Here is an 18,947-nt window from a genome sequence, read left to right as displayed (position 1 = left end):
TTGCCCTCCAGTGTCTGTCACTTTCCCTAAGAACTCATGGCTTTTTGGACACTTGGTTTACTGGCCCCAGAGGAGGAGGATGATTTACTTGATAAATAAATCTGGGCAAGTTCCCGACTTCAAACCTTCAACTGTGGCCTAATCTCGCAATTTGTTCAGGGAAAAGAAATATTCCTTAGTGGAGTTTCTTCCAAGACCGCATAAACGTAAGGCAAAAACCAGTGAATAACCCCAAGCCTCTCAATGATGCCCTGAACCCCAATCAGAAAGACACAACTACAAGAAAATTCCAGAAGACCACAGTCCGTCTTAGCAATACCAGCTTTGCTTATAAGTCAGGAATAAACAGAAATGTAACAAGTTCTGGTTGAAAGGTGGCTTTATGGGAAAGACAGGACAAGAAGGGTAATATTTATCCAACGTCACAGTGCCACCTGAAGAAGACCCCAAACCACACTGGGGTGTTTAGACTCCAGGGCTGGCACCCTTCCCCCGCCTCCCAAGTATAGCCCACTGCCCTGGGTCTCAGTGCTTTAGGGGCTGGTAGAGACGCATCCCAGAGAGACTCCTAGAGGCTCCCAACCCAGCCCTGGGAAAGGGCTGCACTCGGGCTCACTGGACTCCCACTCACTGTAATCTGTTCACCGTGATCTGTTCACTGCAATCCTCTCACTGTGATCTGCTCACTGGGCTCCCGCTCACTGTGATCTGTTCACAGTAATCTGTTCATTGCAATCCTCTCACTGAGATCTGCTCACTGGGCTCCCGCTCACTGTGATCTGTTCACTGTGATCTGCTCACTGTGATCCTGCTCACTGGGCTCCCGCTCACTGGGCTCCAGCAGAGCTCCTCCAGAGAACTTCACCATCTCTGCCCTTCAAGTTCCAAAGGGGAAACAGTAGGGCTGCTCTCTGCCCATCACAGGCCTGGGCTGCCTGGGGGTCGGAGCACGGGGACAAGCAGCTGCCCGTGCCACCAGGACTGGAGGCTAGGCTGCCAGGCTCTACCCACACGGAACTAATAGTTTCCTTCATGCACAGCTGTCTCCAGGATGGTCTATCTGCTCACACACCTGCTCCTAGAAGCACCAGTGCAGACCAGCGGCAACAGGGACCACCAGGGAGAATGTTCACAACACTCTAAGTAACGTGCCTTACTTCCATTACCTGGGCCTGGGTTGAGCTTGGCACAGTTGTTCAGATGCAGCAATATCTCAAGGCAATGAGGTTGGAGTGCAAAAAGAAAACAAAGCTCCCACCTGTGGGAGAACTGTGGGTGGGAGACGCCAGGGCAAAGGAGCAGGATGCAAGTTCAAGACCACTGAGATCTAGAGCAGTGGTCCTCAACCAGAAGTGATACTGCCCCAGGTGACATCTAAAAATGTCTGCAGATATTTGGGGTTGTCATAACTATGGGGGGGCGGTAGCGCCATCTAGAGGGTAGAGGTCAAGAGTACTGTTAAACATCCGGCAACGCACAGTACAGTCCCCACAACAAAGGATGACCCAGCCCCAAATGTCAGTAGTGTCAAGGCTGGCAAACCCTGCTTTAGTGACACACCTTCTTTTCCTCAGACCCTTCCCATCACTGCTCTACAAGCTAGCAAGAGAATGAGTGGGACTATGACAATTACAACTTCAAATAAATGCTCACACCTATCAGAATAGAAACTCTGGCTTTCCGTCCATTACAGTGACCGGTAACTAGGCTGCAGATAGGGAGACCAACCTTTGGGAAAGTAACTCATAGTAAAAACAGGCTTAAGAAGGAAGTTCTGAGCATGTTCTTAAAAAAGTTTAGGTCCTGGCCGGTTGGCTCAGCAGTAGAGCGTCGGTCTAGCATGCGGAGGACCCGGGTTCGATTCCCGGCCAGGGCACACAGGAGAAGCACCCATTTGCTTCTCCACCCCTCCGCCGCGCCTTCCTCTCTGTCTCTCTCTTCCCCTCCCGCAGCCAAGGCTCCATTGGAGCAAAGATGGCCCGGGCGCTGGAGATGGCTCTGTGGCCTCTGCCTCAGGCGCTAGAGTGGCTCTGGTTGCAACATGGCGACGCCCAGGATGGGCAGAGCATCGCCCCCTGGTGGGCAGAGCATCGCCCCTGGTGGGCGTGCCGGGTGGATCCCGGTCGGGCGCATGCGGGAGTCTGTCTGACTGTCTCTCCCTGTTTCTAGCTTCAGAAAAATGCAAAAAAAAAAAAGTTTAAGCGTCTCGAAAGGCCTTGATGATGCCACAAACATCCAACTTAAGCTGTATATTTTTAATTTGATCGAATAAGAAGCACGTTTACAGGGTCTTTCGGAAATAACCTACTCTTTGTTTTAACATGGTTTCAATCGGGATCATGGCTCTTGGTTCCTGCAGGAAATTCTGTCAAATGTTCCACATTCCTCATAGAGAGCTACTGTTTATACAAGATCCCAATTGTTAAATTTGGGGGCAAGCAGCATTTTGTTGCTGTTTCTTAACGTGAGAATAAGAAAAAGAAGGAATGCAAATGTTCGTCATTGAAAAAACATACACAAAACCAGAAATGTTTTTCCCCTCATGCATGAGCTCAAGTAGATCTGGGTAAATTTGTTTCATGTTTTGCATATGTGCTAATGGAACCTAAGAAATGCTATTGCAAAAGCCCTCGACAAGAGCACAGGGAGTTTCCTAAAAATAGACATTTCACCCAAAGGAGGGTTATCTGTTAGAACTGCATCATTCTCAGCATGACTGAGCAGCACAGACTATGACGTGGGAGCACGAAAAATATAGTAACATACGCTATCGCCAATTCTCTTTACTTTGACCAGGAAGAGATAAAGTCAACCATGACTAAGCCACGCCCTTCAAAGCTCACTTCAAATTCTTCAAGGAGCTCCTACCCAGTACGGCGAGGCTGACTTGGAAATGTGAGGCTAGCAGATGTGGTGTGTCTGACATCTCCTTATCCCTTCCTGGAACAAAAAGTTTTGCGGGGTCCCCATGACTGGATTCAAACTCCACTTCTGCAATTGTTAGTTTCAGGATCTTGAGAAAGTTATTTAACTTCTCTGAGCCCCTAAATTTCTTCATCTGTAAACAGAGATGGTTGTGAAAACGAAAAATGAGAATTTACAGGTCAAGGGCAGGCTCAGCACAGAAGGGGCCCTCACTTGGACACGTGGGGAGCATGTGCTGGCTGCAGGAGATAGCTCTCCAGGGAGTGTCAACCCAGAGATCTGGGCACAGCACTCCAAGGGGCAACCCTGCCTCTGGAGGGCCTGGATGGAGTCCATCGGGGCCCAATTCTTCTCAGACTGTTTTCTTATCTACCCCATGAGTCCCTATCCAGTTTTGTCAAGCATGTGGGAAAGCAGAGACTTCCCTGGTGGCAGTGAAACCTGGTGCAAGGGTCCTGGAAGACAGTTTAATAGGACTTATCAGCACCCCCTCCACCATCAGGTCCACTTTCGGGGGTCTGTGATATGCTCACACATGTGCACCAAGAGTTGTCATAATAATAGTCACAATGATGTCAGAATAGCAGCCAAGCTTTACTGAGCCTTTGAAAAGTTCCAAGTGTTTTGCATGTAATTTATACATGTACATTTGATACATGGTATATCTGGTATAGTCTACATGGGATATTTGTTTCATATATATATCAAGTAACAACCCTACAAGGTAGGTATTCTTATTATCTCCATTTTAGAGAAGGAAGCTGAGACAGGGAGGGATTAGTAACTTGCCCTAGGTCAGGGGTCAGCAAATGTTTTCTATAAAAGGCCAGATGGTAAATATTTTAGGTGGGCCAGATGGTCTCTGTCACAACTACTCAGTTCTGCTGTTGTGGCATGAAAACAGCCCCAGACAATAGGTAAACAAATGTGCATGGCTGTGTTCCAACAAACTGTTATTTATAGAGACTGAATTTTCAATTTCCTATCATTTTCATTAATCAGGGAAATATTATTTTTGTATTTTTTCAACCACTTAAAGATAAGAGATTGCCCTCCGCCGGCATGCCTCCATTATGACGACTCACAGCCCCGGCGTCATGATTAGACACAATGAACCGGGTTATAATCTAGATCAGGGGTAGTCAACCTTTTTATACCTACCGCCCACTTTGTATCTCTGTCAGTAGTAAACTTTTCTAACCGCCCACTGGTTCCACAGTTATGGTGATTTATAAAGTAGGGAAGTAACTTTATAAAATTTATAAAGCAGAGTTACAGCAAGTTAAAGCATATAATAATAATTACTTACCAAGTACTTTATGTCAGATTTTCACTAAGTTTGGCAGAATAAATCTTTATAAAACAACTTATTATAGTTAAAAATCTACCTTTTTATTTATACTTTGGCTGCTCCGCTACCGCCCACCATGAAAGATGGAACGCCCATTAGTGGGCGGTAGAGACCAGGTTGACTACCGCTGATCTAGATTTATTTTGTATACTTAATCATTATGCTGAGGATTTGGAGAAGAAGCTTATTCAGCAGGGACTAATCATGGACAAGACCAAGGGCTCGCTCGAGATGACGAAGGGGATGGGAGGTCATCACGATGTAGCCCTCTACACGCTCAAAGGGGGCTATAAATATAAAGTCTTTGCTGACCTGCTGGATTACACAAAAGGCTGAAGAGAAATAGTGATAGATCCATTCCAGCAACTGTAGGTTTTATCAGACCAAAGAGTTGCTGTCATGACCAGTCTACAGGGGACATAAAAGTAACTGGTAGAGATGACCTCTCAATGTTAAATAGCAAGAATGTCTTGATTGTTGCAGCTATAACTGACCCTGGCAAAAAATAAAATAAATGCAAACCTTGCTTCCCTTGGTCAAGTTCCAAAATCAAAAGATGGTCGAGGTCACAAGCTTGCTGGTGAAAAGGACCCCTCAGCATGTTGGATGTAGAGTAGACTTTGTTGGGTTTGAAATTCCAGGTCTATTGTAGGAGATGCCCTTGACTATAATAAATAGTTCAGGGACTTGAGTCATGTTTGTGTTATTAGTGAAAGTGGAAAAGCAAAACACAAAGCCTGAGGTGAGAGTTCAAGTTGAGTTTAGAAACATCTGGAAATCCTACTAAAATCACCAGTAAAATTATCAAATGTTCCAGTTTTGTGGCCAACTGCTTAGGAGAGCTTCTTGCATGTATCTTCTAAGAATTTTATCTGTTTTGTATTTTAGAAACGTCAGTTGCTGCATTCCTGAACTCTTTATTTGCACTATGAGCCCGAAGGCTAGCCGTTTCCTTTGGGTGGATTGTTATTTGACTTGTGAATAAAATATCTCTTAAACCACACCACCGTTGAATGAAAATATTGAAATTGTATTTGTAAGAAACATTTAAAGAAAAGGATATTAGTTTTTTTGTTTTTTTAATTTTTTTTTTTCTTTTTCATTTTTCTGAAGCTGGAAACAGGGAGAGACAGTCAGACAGACTCCCGCATGCGCCCGACAGGGATCCACCCGGCACACCCACCAGGGGCGACGCTCTGCCCACCAGGGGGCGATGCTCTGCCCATCCTGGGCGTCGCCATGTTGCGACCAGAGCCACTCTAGCGCCTGAGGCAGAGGCCACAGAGCCATCCCCAGCGCCCGGGCCATCTTTGCTCCAATGGAGCCTTGGCTGCGGGAGGGGAAGAGAGAGACAGAGAGGAAGGCGCGGCGGAGGGGTGGAGAAGCAAATGGGCGCTTCTCCTGTGTGCCCTGGCCAGGAATCGAACCCGGGTCCTCCGCACGCTAGGCCGACGCTCTACCGCTGAGCCAACTGGCTAGGGCTGGATATTAGTTTTTAATTAGTATTTTAGTTTTTACATATTCAGGAAAGTATAGAAATGACTGAATATTGTTAATCATACTATTGTGTGTTAGAAAAGAAAAAAGCAGTCAGGTTTTGTGTCAATGGCAGCATCTAAGAGATATTGTTATATTAGATAAACGTATGTCCTGGAATTACTTCAGTAGTGCTTCAGTATTATTAACTGTATTGTCCCAGTTGTTCAGATTCTTTTTGGTGAATCTTTGTCAATGGTTGTTTTAAACACAAATCAATAAATTCAAAAAAAGATTTACCACTTTTTAAATTCCTCAATGTAAAAATCCTTTAAATAAAGGCTGTCTCTTTAAAAGAAAATAAATAAATAAATAAAAATAAGAAAACCTTTCTTGACTCACAAGCCATACAAAAACCCCAGACAGGTGCATCTGGCCCGAGGGCGGCAGTGTGAGATCCCCTGCCCTATGTCATTACTACAGTCAGTGAAGTCCCTTGTCAAAGGGCAATGCAGCTCCAGAAGGGACATTCATAATCTCCCACTATCGGTACTTCATTTAATAGCAAAAAGAACTAGGAGGGAAATGGTTCAGTAACATTATGGAATGCTTTGCCGCATTAAAAATTCATACACACATGTACTGACTAGAATCGGCTCCAGACATGTTAAGTGGAAAAAGCAAATTATGCATCAATATACCTCATGACTACTGGTATATGGAAAATAAAACTAATTTTATACGTGTGTGCATATACATATATATATATATATATATACTGTTTGTGGTCATATTACAGTCGACGTAAGCAAAGATCTAGAAAGAAGAGCAGGAAGCATTAGCAAGCAGGGAAGGCAGTGGGGTGGTATCCATGAGGAGGAATTTTGAGCTTTCCAGGCTATGTTACCTTGCTCTATGCTTTGGACCTTTTACATCCCAAACACATCCTTCTATTACTGGCGTAATAAAAGAAAAAATTTGAGGTCCTAGTTACAAGGCACCACTTGCCAACATACTTTTGAGCTCTGAGCAGTTTCCATGTACCCTGATCTAACAGAAAAGCTGGTTACAATTAATTACGGCAGGACAAAGACATTCTTTCCAGGGGGAAAAACAAACAAGCAAACAAAGGTGGCACAAACTACAGCAAGGAAGCCCGCTGGTCTGGCTTGGGCTATCGACAGTGATTTCTTTTTTAATTGCGTCCGTGAGTAACCTAACCTTCTCCGGACGCCATCATCCTTCAAACACCAAGGATGTCAGCTGTAAACAGAGCCTTCAAGGTTTTCGTCTGGTGGCTGATGTTCCAGGCGTAGTCTCCTCGCCCGCACAAACTTCAATTTATGAAGTTATTTTGGTTTGCTCCGCTGGCACGAGCACAGCTGAAGGGGGAGTCATTAACTGGGGAAATGAGATTTCCCTGGGTGCCAATTTTTAAATCCAGTCTCCAGGTCATCCCATTTTTTCTGGATGCTTCCCACAGTCACATTTTTTGTTTGTTTGTTTTACATGAAAGAGCACATTGCCTGACCTCATGCCAGGTTTACCATTTTCCACTGCTCGTATTGAACGCATCGGATTCGGATGGAATGTTCTCAGAGTTTCCGCCTCTCCCGGCTGGCCTGCCTCTATGCGCTGTATAACCACATCTGCAGAAAATACAAGGGCCTCACATCCTATCTCAGACCCCACCCCAGACTCATCCTTGGATCTGGAGCAGACCCTAATGGGGCCCTCAGCCAGATCCAGTGTCCCTTTTAAACAGCTGCTATTTGCCACCAGCTAGAGGTGCTAAAATGCTAATCTGTGAGAAGACAGACCCTCAGGTGACATCCCCATCAGACCAGTGAGGGCCTTCTGGGGACCAAACAATGGATGTTTCCAACCCCAACAAAACCTTGATTGGAGGGCCTGGGACAGAGCTATAACCATCAGCTAGGCCCGCCAGACTACTCCCCAATTCATGACAGAAGCGTATGCACTGCCGAAACTGGCCGAGACAAACCTATCCTAGCCAGTGTCTGAACCCGGGCATCTTGCTGTGGCCCACCCCCAATGTCATCTCTTCCATATGCCATGACTCACATCTCAGCTGATTAACCTGTGCTGGAACATTACTTACCCCTTTGGACAATTCTTTGCTTTAGTGATGGGATCAATTTTATGATTTCTAAATGTTCCCCCCACATGAAAACAAAAAAATGAGCTTATGCAATTAAGTTGATTGATAAATAGATAGATAGACAGATAGATAGATAGACAGATAGATATAGAGTGTGTGGTTGAAAAATGTAACATGAGATCTACCCCCTTAAAAAATTTTTAAGTACACAATATTGCTCACTGTGGGCGCAACGTTGTGCAGCGGACCTCTAGGACTTACCTGCATAACTGAAACTTTATACCAGGTGAACACCACTCCCTGTTCCCTGCCTTCTTCCACCCCCTGGCAACCACCATACTACTACTTCCTGTCTCTCTGACTCTGACTGCTCTAGATTCTCAGATAAGTAATACTTGTCCTTTCATGTTGGCTAATTTCACTCGGCATGATGTCCTCAAGGTGCATCCGTGCTCTTGCACGCGGCAGGATTTCCACCTTTTTTTTTTTTTTTTCTGAAGCTGGAAACGGGGAGAGACAGTCAGACAGACTCCCGCATGCGCCCGACAGGGATCCACCCGGCACACCCACCAGGGGCGACGCTCTGCCCACCAGGGGGCGATGCTCTGCCCATCCTGGGCGTCACCATGTTGCGACCAGAGCCACTCTAGCGCCTGAGGCAGAGGCCACAGAGCCATCCCCAGCGCCCGGGCCATCTTTGCTCCAATGGAGCCTTGGCTGCGGGAGGGGAAGGGAGAGACAGAGAGGAAGGAGAGGGGAGGGGTGGAGAAGCAAATGGGCGCTTCTCCTGTGTGCCCTGGCCGGAATCGAACCCGGGTCCTCCGCACGCTAGGCCGACGCTCTACCGCTGAGCCAACCGGCCAGGGCAAGGATTTCTACCTTTTTAAAGGCTGGATAATATTCCACTGGCTGAATATATACTATATTTTCTCAACCCATTCATCCACTGAAGAACAATCAGGCTGTTTCCATCTCTTGGCTATTGTGAATAATGCTGCAATGAACTTGAAAGTGTATCTTCAAGATTATGTTTTCCATTTTTCTGGATAAACAACCAGAAGTAGGATTGCTAGATCAGATGGTAGTTCTATTTTTAATTTTTCTGAGAAACTTCCATACTGTTTTCCACGATGGCTACACCATTTTACATTTCCACCAACAATGCACAAGAGTCCCAATTTCTCCACATCCTCGTCAACACTCGTTATTTTGTTGTTGTTGCTGCTATTACTTCATTTCTTACAGGTGTGAAGTAATATCTCATGTGGTTTTGATTTGCATGTCCCAGGTGGTTAGTGATGTTGAGCACATCTTTTCAGATATGTACCTGTTGGCCATCTGTAGGTCTTCTTGGAAGACATGTCTATTCAAGTCCAATGCCCATTCTTTTTTTTTTAAGACAGTTTTGTGTTTTGTTTTGTTTTTTTTTACAGAGACAGAGAGAGTCAGAGAGAGGGATAGATAGGGACAGGCACACAGAAACAGAGAGAGATGAGAGGCATCAATCATCAGTTTTTCATTGTGGCACTTTAGTTGTTCATTGATTGCTTTCTCATATGCGCCTTGACCGTGGGGCTACAGCAGACCGAGTAATCCCTTGCTCAAGCCAGCAACCTTGGGTCCAAGCTGGTGAACTTTGCTCAAACCAGATGATCCCACGCTCAAGCTGGCGACCTCGGGGTCTCGAACCTGGGTCCTCCGCATTCCAGTCTGATGCTCTATCCACTGCGCCACTGCCTGGTCAGGCCCAATGCCCATTCTTTAATTGGGTTACTTAGTTTTTTGCTATTGAATTTTAAGAGTTTCTTATTTATTTTGGATATTAATTACCAGTAGATATGTGGTTTGCAAATTATATAGATTACTGTACATCAGTGTCTTAAGGACTATTTGAATATAAAAATTTCGGAATCTCTATCAGGGGTTGGCAAAATAATGCCTATGGGCCAAATCTAGCCCAACGTCTGTTTAAAATAAAGTTTTATTGACACATAGTCTTGTAATTTGTTTAGGGTTAGACGGTTTAGATTATGGCTGCTTTCAAGCTTCAATGATAGAGTTCAGTCGTCTCAACAGAGACCACATGGTTCACAGCCTAAACTATTTACTATCTGCCCTTTACAGAAAAAGTTAGCTAAACACTGAGATATATAGAATCAAAGCTTAAAAGCATATGTCCATTTTGGCCCCAATCATAATGTGACAGGAAAGGATAATTCTGGGTGAGATAATTCTCGTTTAGACACTGTTATTGTCACTGAAAACAATTTTAAAATCCACGCTTCTACCACATGGTGCACACTCGCCAGGGTGGGGCAGGCACGGTGCACACTCGCCTGCCACTTCTTCCTCTTCTCTATGAGCCAATCTATGTAACCCCCTCTGTCCTTTCTTCCTCCCAACTCTGGCTGTGGAATAGGCAAGTAAAGGCAAGTGATACTCTAATGCCAAAGAGTCCTTTCTAGGCCTTTTTCGGAAGAGATGCTCTCTTTGCCTGGGGTTGCTACGAAAGCTGCTATAGGACCTCCGTCCAGCCAAGAAGGAAGCGAGGGAGAGACTAGCAGAGCTGAGAGATGAGACAGAAAGAACTCCAGAACACTGTTTGAATCCTTGGACATATGAGATAATAAATTCTCCTTGTTAGAAGCGCCCATCTGCTTCTCCACCCCTCCCCTCTCCTTCCTCTCTGTCTCTCTCTTCCCCTCCCACAGCCAAGGCTCCACTGGAGCAAAGTTGGCCCGGGCGCTGAGGATGGCTCTGTGGCCTCTGCCTCAGGTGCTAGAATGGCTCTGGTCGCAACAGAGCAACGACCCAGATGGGCAGAGCATCGCCCCTGGTGGGCATGCCGGGTGGATCTCAGTCAGGCACATGTGGGAGTCTGTCTGATTGCCTCCCCGTTTCCAACTTAAGAAAAAAAAAATTTAAATAAATAAATAAATAAATTCTCTTTGTTGTTTAAGCCAGTTAGATTTACATTTCTGTCACTTACTACCAAAGGTTTTCTGATGACTATGGTTGTGATCTTTTCATGTTCTACTCCTTACATTTAAGAGTTCATGCCCTGGCCAGGTAGCTCAGTTGGTTGGAGCATCTTCCCAGCATGCCAATGTTGCCAGTTCAATCCCCAGTCAGGGCACATATAGGAGTCAACCAATGAATGCAGAGTAGAACAACAAATTAATGTTTCTCTCTTTCTCTCTCTCTCTCTCCTCCTTCCTCTCTCTCTAAAAACCAATTAAAAATTTTTTTAAAGAGTTCATGTATTACTTTTCATGTTTCATATTATCTTAATAATTTTCATCTTTAATGAGCACGTACCCCATTAGATGGGGGCAAACTCCTACCTGCCACCCAGTCTACTGACACCAATGCAGACCTCACTGAGCGCCACAATCCTGACTCAGCAGAGCTTCCGTGCAGTGGACACCCTGAGCATCGTGACGTCATGGGTTGCCCTTGTTAGACAGGAGACCGCCTCTAGCTAGCCACATGTCCACCTAACTCACAAGCCCAGATATCGCCAAACAGGCACCTTCTCGGCCACAATGAGACAGCTCGTGTACTTCTGGCTATGAGAGACTATGCGCATCTCCCCTGCTAGACCTCCCCCCTCAGAGCCTAGACTCCGTGCTGTCGGGTTCCCCAGCTGCAGTAAAACTTTTCCACTTAGTGCTCCATCTTTGGTCTTTTGGTCATTTTTTTTTCCTTTAACAGATTATAAGTTACTTGCAGGTTATTCCCTCAACGAGCAAGTTGCAGGTCGAGGCAGATGTCACGTCTGCCCAGCCACTCCAATCGCCCAGCGCCTGGACCCAGAGTGGTCTCAGCACCTGTTTGTTGGGAGGATGAATGAAGGAGAAAACGAATGTGTCCTGTGTGCCAGCCACCGCGCCACTTTTCACAATCGTATATAACACTGCCTCTTTCTACAGCAATGCCAGCTTCACTTTGGCAGAAGATATTTCCGGAGAAGTCTGCCGTTAGCAAGACGAGACAACATCTGAAGAAAAACACGTTAGCAAGAGCTACTCGAACGTTTTGGCAAAGCCTCATTGACCCTGTCAGCTGCTGGCAGGGCTGGGGAGAGAATGCACTGAAGGCCATCTGTCCTGTGTCTCTGACATGACGATGTACAAGGAGTACTACTCATTTTTGTTTGAAGAAAACAGCCGTCCTCGTGACCACACAGGGGCCCCTGGGCCATCCCCTCTCTTAGGCATGGACCATCCCAGCTCACTGACGCCCTCTGCCTTCTCACCAGAAGCCCTGGAGACAGATGATGGTACCGTCCCCCACTAACTGATGGGGAAACCAAGGCTGGAAGAGAACGATTCGCTATCGGTCACTCCAGCTAGGAAGTGTTAATTAATTGAACTAGACCGAGGTGGCTCTAATGCCCTAGCAGCCAACATAAGCAAACCAAAATCTAAGCCCGTGAAGGTCTCAAGGTTACGCAAACAAAACGCTAAGGACAACCAATCACAGCCAACCAGGCTTTAAGCGATAGCCAACCAAAGAATTCCTTTCCTTGGCTTCCGCTCTCTCTCCACACACGTCTTTTCCCCGGCTCCTTTCAGAGCAGCTCTCCTAACCAGTTCTAGCTGGGCAGTGCCTGATTTGAGTGGATTTTTGCTCGAATAAACTCTTAAAATGTTTAACACGCCTATTCATCTTTGAACAGAAACAACTAGAACCTAGGTTTTTGTTTTCAATTCCTCATCCCCACTCTTGCAATCAACTGTGGTCAAGGATGGCCCAAGAGGCCCCCGCGAAGGACCCAGAGCCCTGGCAGGATCCTGCCCCCTCTAACCTCGTGGCCCTTTGGCCTGGGCATCTGCATTCCGCCAAGGTCCCAGCACTGCAGCATCAAGTCAGGGACCTGAGTCCTCTTTCCTTTCAAAACCACGTCAGCTCCACACCCGCCAGCAGCCCCCTGGGTCCCCAGCAGGGTTAGGGCCCCTCACTGGGAAGCTGCCGGGTTTGTTCATTTCTGTTCCACTTTTTCTTTTTTTAATAAGTTTTCACAGTAACAAAACTTCCTTCCTCTCTTTCCAGCAAGAAGTCAGGCTCTGAAGGTTGCAATGCTATTTAGATTATGAGAAAATATATATATATACATATATATATATATTTAAAATGGAAAATAACATTTTTCAAATGCCTTGGTTTCAACACCCCCTCCCCAACAAAGTTTTCTACTGAGCTTGTTCTGCTCTGTCATGGTAGAGTGACTATAATTTATTGTCCAAACAGGGACCCTTTGAAGAATGAAAGGCGACACTATTAACCCTAACACCAGCCATACAATCACCCTTCTTTGGGGGCAGGTAGGGGGTCAGAAGCCCAGAAGAATGTGGAAAACCACCTCCAGACGGCAAACCGAACTGGGGGACATGATGTCGTGCTGTGGGGGAGTTAGCAGCTGCGCAGTCCCCTCTGACACGGGGGGGGGGGGGCTGTCTCTGCTCCCCTCCCTGACACAGCGGCTCAGGTCACCGGGGCAAATTTTCTGTGTGCCCCTTAGAAGGTGGCATTTTCCTGCTTGCTGTTCACAAAGTTAAGGACCCAGCGTTAAGGATCTTTGTGTTCTGGCTGTAATTCTAATGTGCTGAGACTAAACCTCTCTAGCTCCAGAAATTTCTCAGGAGGGTGAAGGGTGGGGTGTCTAGTCTCAGAACAAAGGAGGCTGGAGAGATCACTGGGTCCATCCCGGCTGCCAGGCAGGGAGGGCCACACCCATCATTCCAGAAGGAATCCAACCCCTGCTCTTTCTTTTAAACCTGCAGCGGAAATGGTGCCACCTCCCTGGGTGAGCCAGTTCAAAGTTTAATTGAAATCTTCAGAGCAGGCGCCCCTCCTTCCAGTCCACCCTCCACCCGGGACACCAATAATGTCTGACCCTCCTGCCTGTCATCTGGTCCTCCATCCACTGTGAGTGAGGGGTGTCTTCTCCTCTGCAGACCAGAAAACCTCTCTGGGCCCAGAAAATACTCTGTACATTAAACACACACACACACTCTCTCTCTCTCTCTCTCTCTCTCTCTCTCTTTCTCTTCTCTCTCTCTCTCTCTCTGATCCTCCCTAGCTCAGCACCCTCCCCACAAACATTTAATCCCCCACAGATCTTAACTGGAAAGACGTGAAATTCGAGAAGCAAAGTTTACAGCCATTTCGATGTCAACTCGAGCCCCTCCCCCATCCCAGCCTCTCCCCCTTGACTGACAGACAACCCATTAAGAGCTCACTCATAATAGTCTTTCCTGTAAGAACTTGTAAACAGCATCATTCAAGCTTAAACTTAGGTATTTCCCAGCTCACTCGCTTCCATTTCCTTTGTTGTGGAATGTTCTCATGGGGAGCGTTCAACCTCCACCCCACCGACTCTTCCTCCCTCCCTCCCTCCTTCAGTCTCCCTGAAGTTCAAGGGTCTTCCCCTTGACTACTGCTTCTATCACTTAGCTTTGTGTGTGACTTCTCATTCCTTTGGAGGGAGCCCTTGATTTAGAGTGCTGGAGACCCCAGGTAGTGCCTGCCATCTCCACGGTTCCACATATTCCTACTGCTAAGTGTTCATTTAATGCATAATTAATGCCAGTTCCCAGCATGAAATGAACAAAGTCAGTGCCTGTTGAAATTGTGTTTTAAGTAAACTCTATGCCTGAAAACTGTTTTGTTTTTTTTAAAGAACTTATTTAATTACCTAACTTAAAGTTTGCAAGGCAAATACAAATAAAAAAGGACAGAAACCCCACACCCGGGAGTCCATCAGGTACCACAATGAAGAAAGAGGACTTGATGCGATCTGCGGTGAAATGGAGATCCTAGCACCTCGCCCCGAAACAGACACGCAATATTCCATTACAGACAGATGTCGTCATGTAAAAAATTCCTTCCTAATGTCACCAGAACTTCCAATTTTCTAAAAGAAGTCTTAACTAAGGAATGTTACGTGAAATTTTCTGATTTTGAACATAGCATGTGGGCCAGTTTGTAACCCCCGGACTTGATAAACAGCCCTCTGTGCGATCAAGGCCCCAGTCCCATTGGGCCCGGGAGAACCCAGTGCCAGGAGCAGCATCATTGCGGGGGAGTGGGGGCACGTGGCTAAAGGCAGGCCCCAGACCCCGCTTCCCAAAGCCCAGAGCCTCTGCAGCCTGTCGTCTTCTGGGACACTTTCTGGGAACGATCTTAGTTTTTAGGAAGGAAACAATCAGGAAATAGAATTCGCTTTACTGTAATTAACTCGTGTTCACATTACAGAAATTTACTTCACAGCCAGCTTTGCTGAAACAGATCTATGAAAGATATGATGGGCAGTGGCCTTTTCCCAATAAAAAATATACAAGATAGCCTGACCTGTGGTGGCGCAGTGGATAAAGCATCAACCTGGAAACGCTGAGGTTGCTGATTCAAAACCCTGGGCTTGCCTGGTCAAGGCACATATGGAAGCTGATACTTCTAGCTCCTTCCCCCTTGCCCCTCTCTCTCTCTCTCTCTCTCTCTCTCTCTCTCTCCCTCTCTCTCTCTCTCTCTTTCTCTCTCTCTCTCTCCCCTCTCTAAAATGAATAAATAAAATCTTTATACACACACACACACACACACACACACACACACGATAACTGAGCATGAAGCCCTCAACTGGCTTACAGGTCCCTGTGATGGAGCAAAAAGCAGTAACTCAGATAAATAATCCGGCAAAGCCAAAGGTCTGTACCTTCTTTCCCAAACCCAGAGCAGAGAAGAAATGTAAGTTTAAGGGTCATGTCCCCTTGCTTGGCTTAAACAAGTGAGAAGAGACATGATGCTGGATGAAAGTTACTTACTCTCTCGAAGCCTCAGTTTCTTTACCTGGAAAATGGGGATAATGATACACATTCCTAGTAGGCTCCCTGTAAGGACTGAGACGAAGCATTCAAAGCTGTAGAGTGGGGTTAGAGATATTAACATTTCTTTTGTAACAGAAAAGAAAACAGTGAAATCTAAATCCTAAAGTAGAAACCCAGTGAGAATGCTATTTGGTACTCAGTACAGTACACAGCACACCTTAAGTAGCCCATAAAAAGCTGGCTGGTAACTAAGACAGTTCCCCAGGGTTGAGTTCAGAGGTGACCTAGAGGTCTCAGAAGGTGGAATTAGAGTCGTCCCCCCCAACCCACCCTGGCAGGTCACCACAGAGCCTAACTCTGTACTGGCTGGGAACAGCCAGGCCCAGAGCCACTATCCGCCAAGGCTGAAGCCAGCTCCACGCCAGGTCCTAAGGCTTCCTGAATTTCCTGCCTGCGTTTGCCTGGCTCCATCTCCTCCTGTCCTATTGGAGAGGGACCTTTCTGGCAGGGTGGTGTGAGATGAGATTGGGGCTGCGCCCGAGGACGAGGAGGGGGCCGGGGCCCTTGGGCACCCAGACGGGCCACCTCCTCTAGGTGCTCCGTGCTGTACTCGGCTGCCGGGGAGGGAACCTTGCTTCCATTAGCCTTTGGTCAGCTGCAGACCTCAGGGAACCCCCTAGACAGGAGTGGGCCTGGCATGGGCCAGAATCTGGATACCAGGGTCAGCATTCATTCAAAACAGTTATTTATTGAGCACCTAATGTATACAGTCACACAACAAAGAGCAACAGACACATGTTCTGCCCTCCCGAGGCTTCTGGGCTACCAGTCCCCGGAGCTACATTTTTTTCTAACAACAAATCCTAACTATAAATACATTTTCAAAAAGAAAAAAAAAAGTCAGGAATTATTCAAGCAGCTGTCCCACCACCTTCACATTTAAATGATTCATGCTTTTTGTTATTGAACCAATTCATGAATTTGGGGGCAGTATGAGCAGCCCGAATATGTCTTGTAATGGGCCCTCAATGAAAATAACATTGTCACGCACTCCCACTCCATACAGCATTTGTGTCCAGCCAGCCAGCCCACAAAAGGTAGTACATTGGGGTTCCTTCTTCACCCAGGAGCGAATTTACATAAACCTAATGGTGTGATGTTCTTTAAGCCTTACACTCTTACTTTAACATTTTCCAAGTACATGTTAGGGAAACCCAGGACACAGTTTCCCAACGATACTAGTCACATCAAGTTGCTATTACTCTCTGTCCGCCTTGGTCACTCTTCTAATTGGTTTCTTAAATATCAATCGACACGTGAAGAACCTCGTAATCAATGACAACCAGATTTAGAAGTGACAGTTGCCACCGAGTCTGGGCTCCCAAATTAAATTTAAGGGACATCAGCCTTCCAAATCCATCTGAAAAAAATAACCTCTAAATATATTTATGCCTCTTACTGATTGTAGGACTTGGAGAGAATTGCTAAATGCTTTGTGCCTCAGTTTCCTCATTTATAAAACTGGGTTAACCAGTTGTACCCACTTCATTGCTTTGTGGTAGGAACTCAATGAAATAAGACAGATAAAGTAAATATTAGCTACAGCTCCTTTTACTAAATTTCTTTTTACAACACTGATGTGAGATAGTGAAACACAGTGGTTGAAAGGGTCTGGGTTCAAATTCTGACTTTTCCATGAGAACTGTGACATTGGGCAAGTGAAGGAACCTCTCTGAGCCTCCATTTTCTCATCCGTGGAACTGGGATAAAAATACCCTAGTACTCACCTCCAAGAGCGGCTGTAAGAGTGCCCTGCGGGGCATAAGCACCGAAACTGTTTTAATAATGATGAAAGCAAGGCTTATCGGAGGTGTTGCCCACTCTGGGCGGAGCTGGCTATATAATGAATTTATAGACATGTCCGGACTCCCACAAGGAAACAGATTGGGATATAACTAAGGTCTGTGTGGACAGCATCCACTTCCGGACTCACATACAGCTATTGTTCCTAACACCTTGGGTTCACATATCCATGGTGACCAGCAAGTTTGTTTACTTGTTTCCTTTTTTTTTTTTTTTTTTTTTTTTGCTATAACTGGAGTCCTTCAAGGGCAGCCAGGTTGGGGATTGTATTGTTTGCGGCAAACATCAAATGCACCTGCCTCTATATCCAGCGAAGTCCAGGATAAATGCTCACTCAGCCTTCCTCGACTCAGGGCACCTTCTCTTCATCCACAACCCACCCTCCAGGCCTGCCTTCTTGGGCCCTTTAAGGAGGTATCCCCTAAAGACATGGCTTCTAGCCCTGAGTGAGTCAGCACCCTTTGACTCTAAGTGTCAAGTCTTCAGTTGACCTAAACAGGAAGGGGTGGGGAGGTACATCTGGCTCCCAGGATGACTGGAAGCCACAACCAAACACTGCGATGAGGACTCCATCTCTCCCCCATGCTGCCTTTGTCTGCAGGCAGACTGTGGCAACAGCAACCTGATTTCCAGGCATCCCTTTCACCAGCTTGTCAACTCCAGCAGCAGAAGAGCAGGCCTTTCTGGACCATGAATCACATCCTCATCCCTGACCAGGTCCCTGAGGTCAAAGACAGAAGCAGTGCTCTGATCAGCCAGGGTGGGGTCACATGCTCACTAATGGAGCCAGTGAGAAGTCATCCCCACCCAACCTCGTGGACTGAATATGGAGTAGAAATGGTCCTCCAAGGAAAGTGGAGGTGCTGTTGCCAGAGTAAGAGGGAGTGGGTGCCTGACAGGGAAACATGAGAGCCATTTGCTCTCGAGTTCTTCAAAGTGGGGCCGCGCGGGCACCTCTTGAATCCGCACCTCCCGAAGGCTCTCTACAACCTGCGAGGCTCCGTGCTGCCGTTCCGCCACTTCGTGTGGCCCAAACCGCACCTCCCCCTTTCACCTCCCAGCTGCCCTGCAGTGTCACTTGGGTTCAAACTTAACATGTCCTTCTGCACACTTCCATGTCCCAGCAGGTACCAATTCAGCCTCCCCAACAGCGCTCCGACCCACCCACCCCTTCTCTGCAGGACCCTGGCCTGCCCCCACCTACTTCTCAGACTGCTGCTCATTCAGCCTCGCGGCCCCTGCTGCCAGGGCCAGTGCCAGCGCCTCATAACTCAGCTAGGCCCAGCCTCCTCTGCTCAAAAACGCTGAGGCCCATCTTGCCTAAAACTGGGACTGTAACATTCAGAGACTTCCCCATATGACAGTCCCCTTCTCCAGCCATCCT

General features: G+C 46.7%; 1 protein-coding gene and 1 pseudogene across 1 annotated transcript in view; one reads left to right on the top strand and one right to left on the bottom strand.

The window, feature by feature from the left end:
- The window catches only part of GRK5 (G protein-coupled receptor kinase 5), a 208,045-nt gene that overhangs the window by 165,511 nt on the left and 23,587 nt on the right, over window positions 1–18,947 (bottom strand). The window lies entirely within an intron of this gene.
- Window positions 3,999–5,085, top strand: LOC136310680 (hypoxanthine-guanine phosphoribosyltransferase pseudogene; annotated as a pseudogene).

The sequence above is a fragment of the Saccopteryx bilineata genome, chromosome 7 (genome assembly GCF_036850765.1).
Source record: "Saccopteryx bilineata isolate mSacBil1 chromosome 7, mSacBil1_pri_phased_curated, whole genome shotgun sequence".
Lineage (NCBI taxonomy): Eukaryota > Metazoa > Chordata > Mammalia > Chiroptera > Emballonuridae > Saccopteryx > Saccopteryx bilineata.
This window is presented reverse-complemented; position numbering and strand designations above follow the sequence as displayed.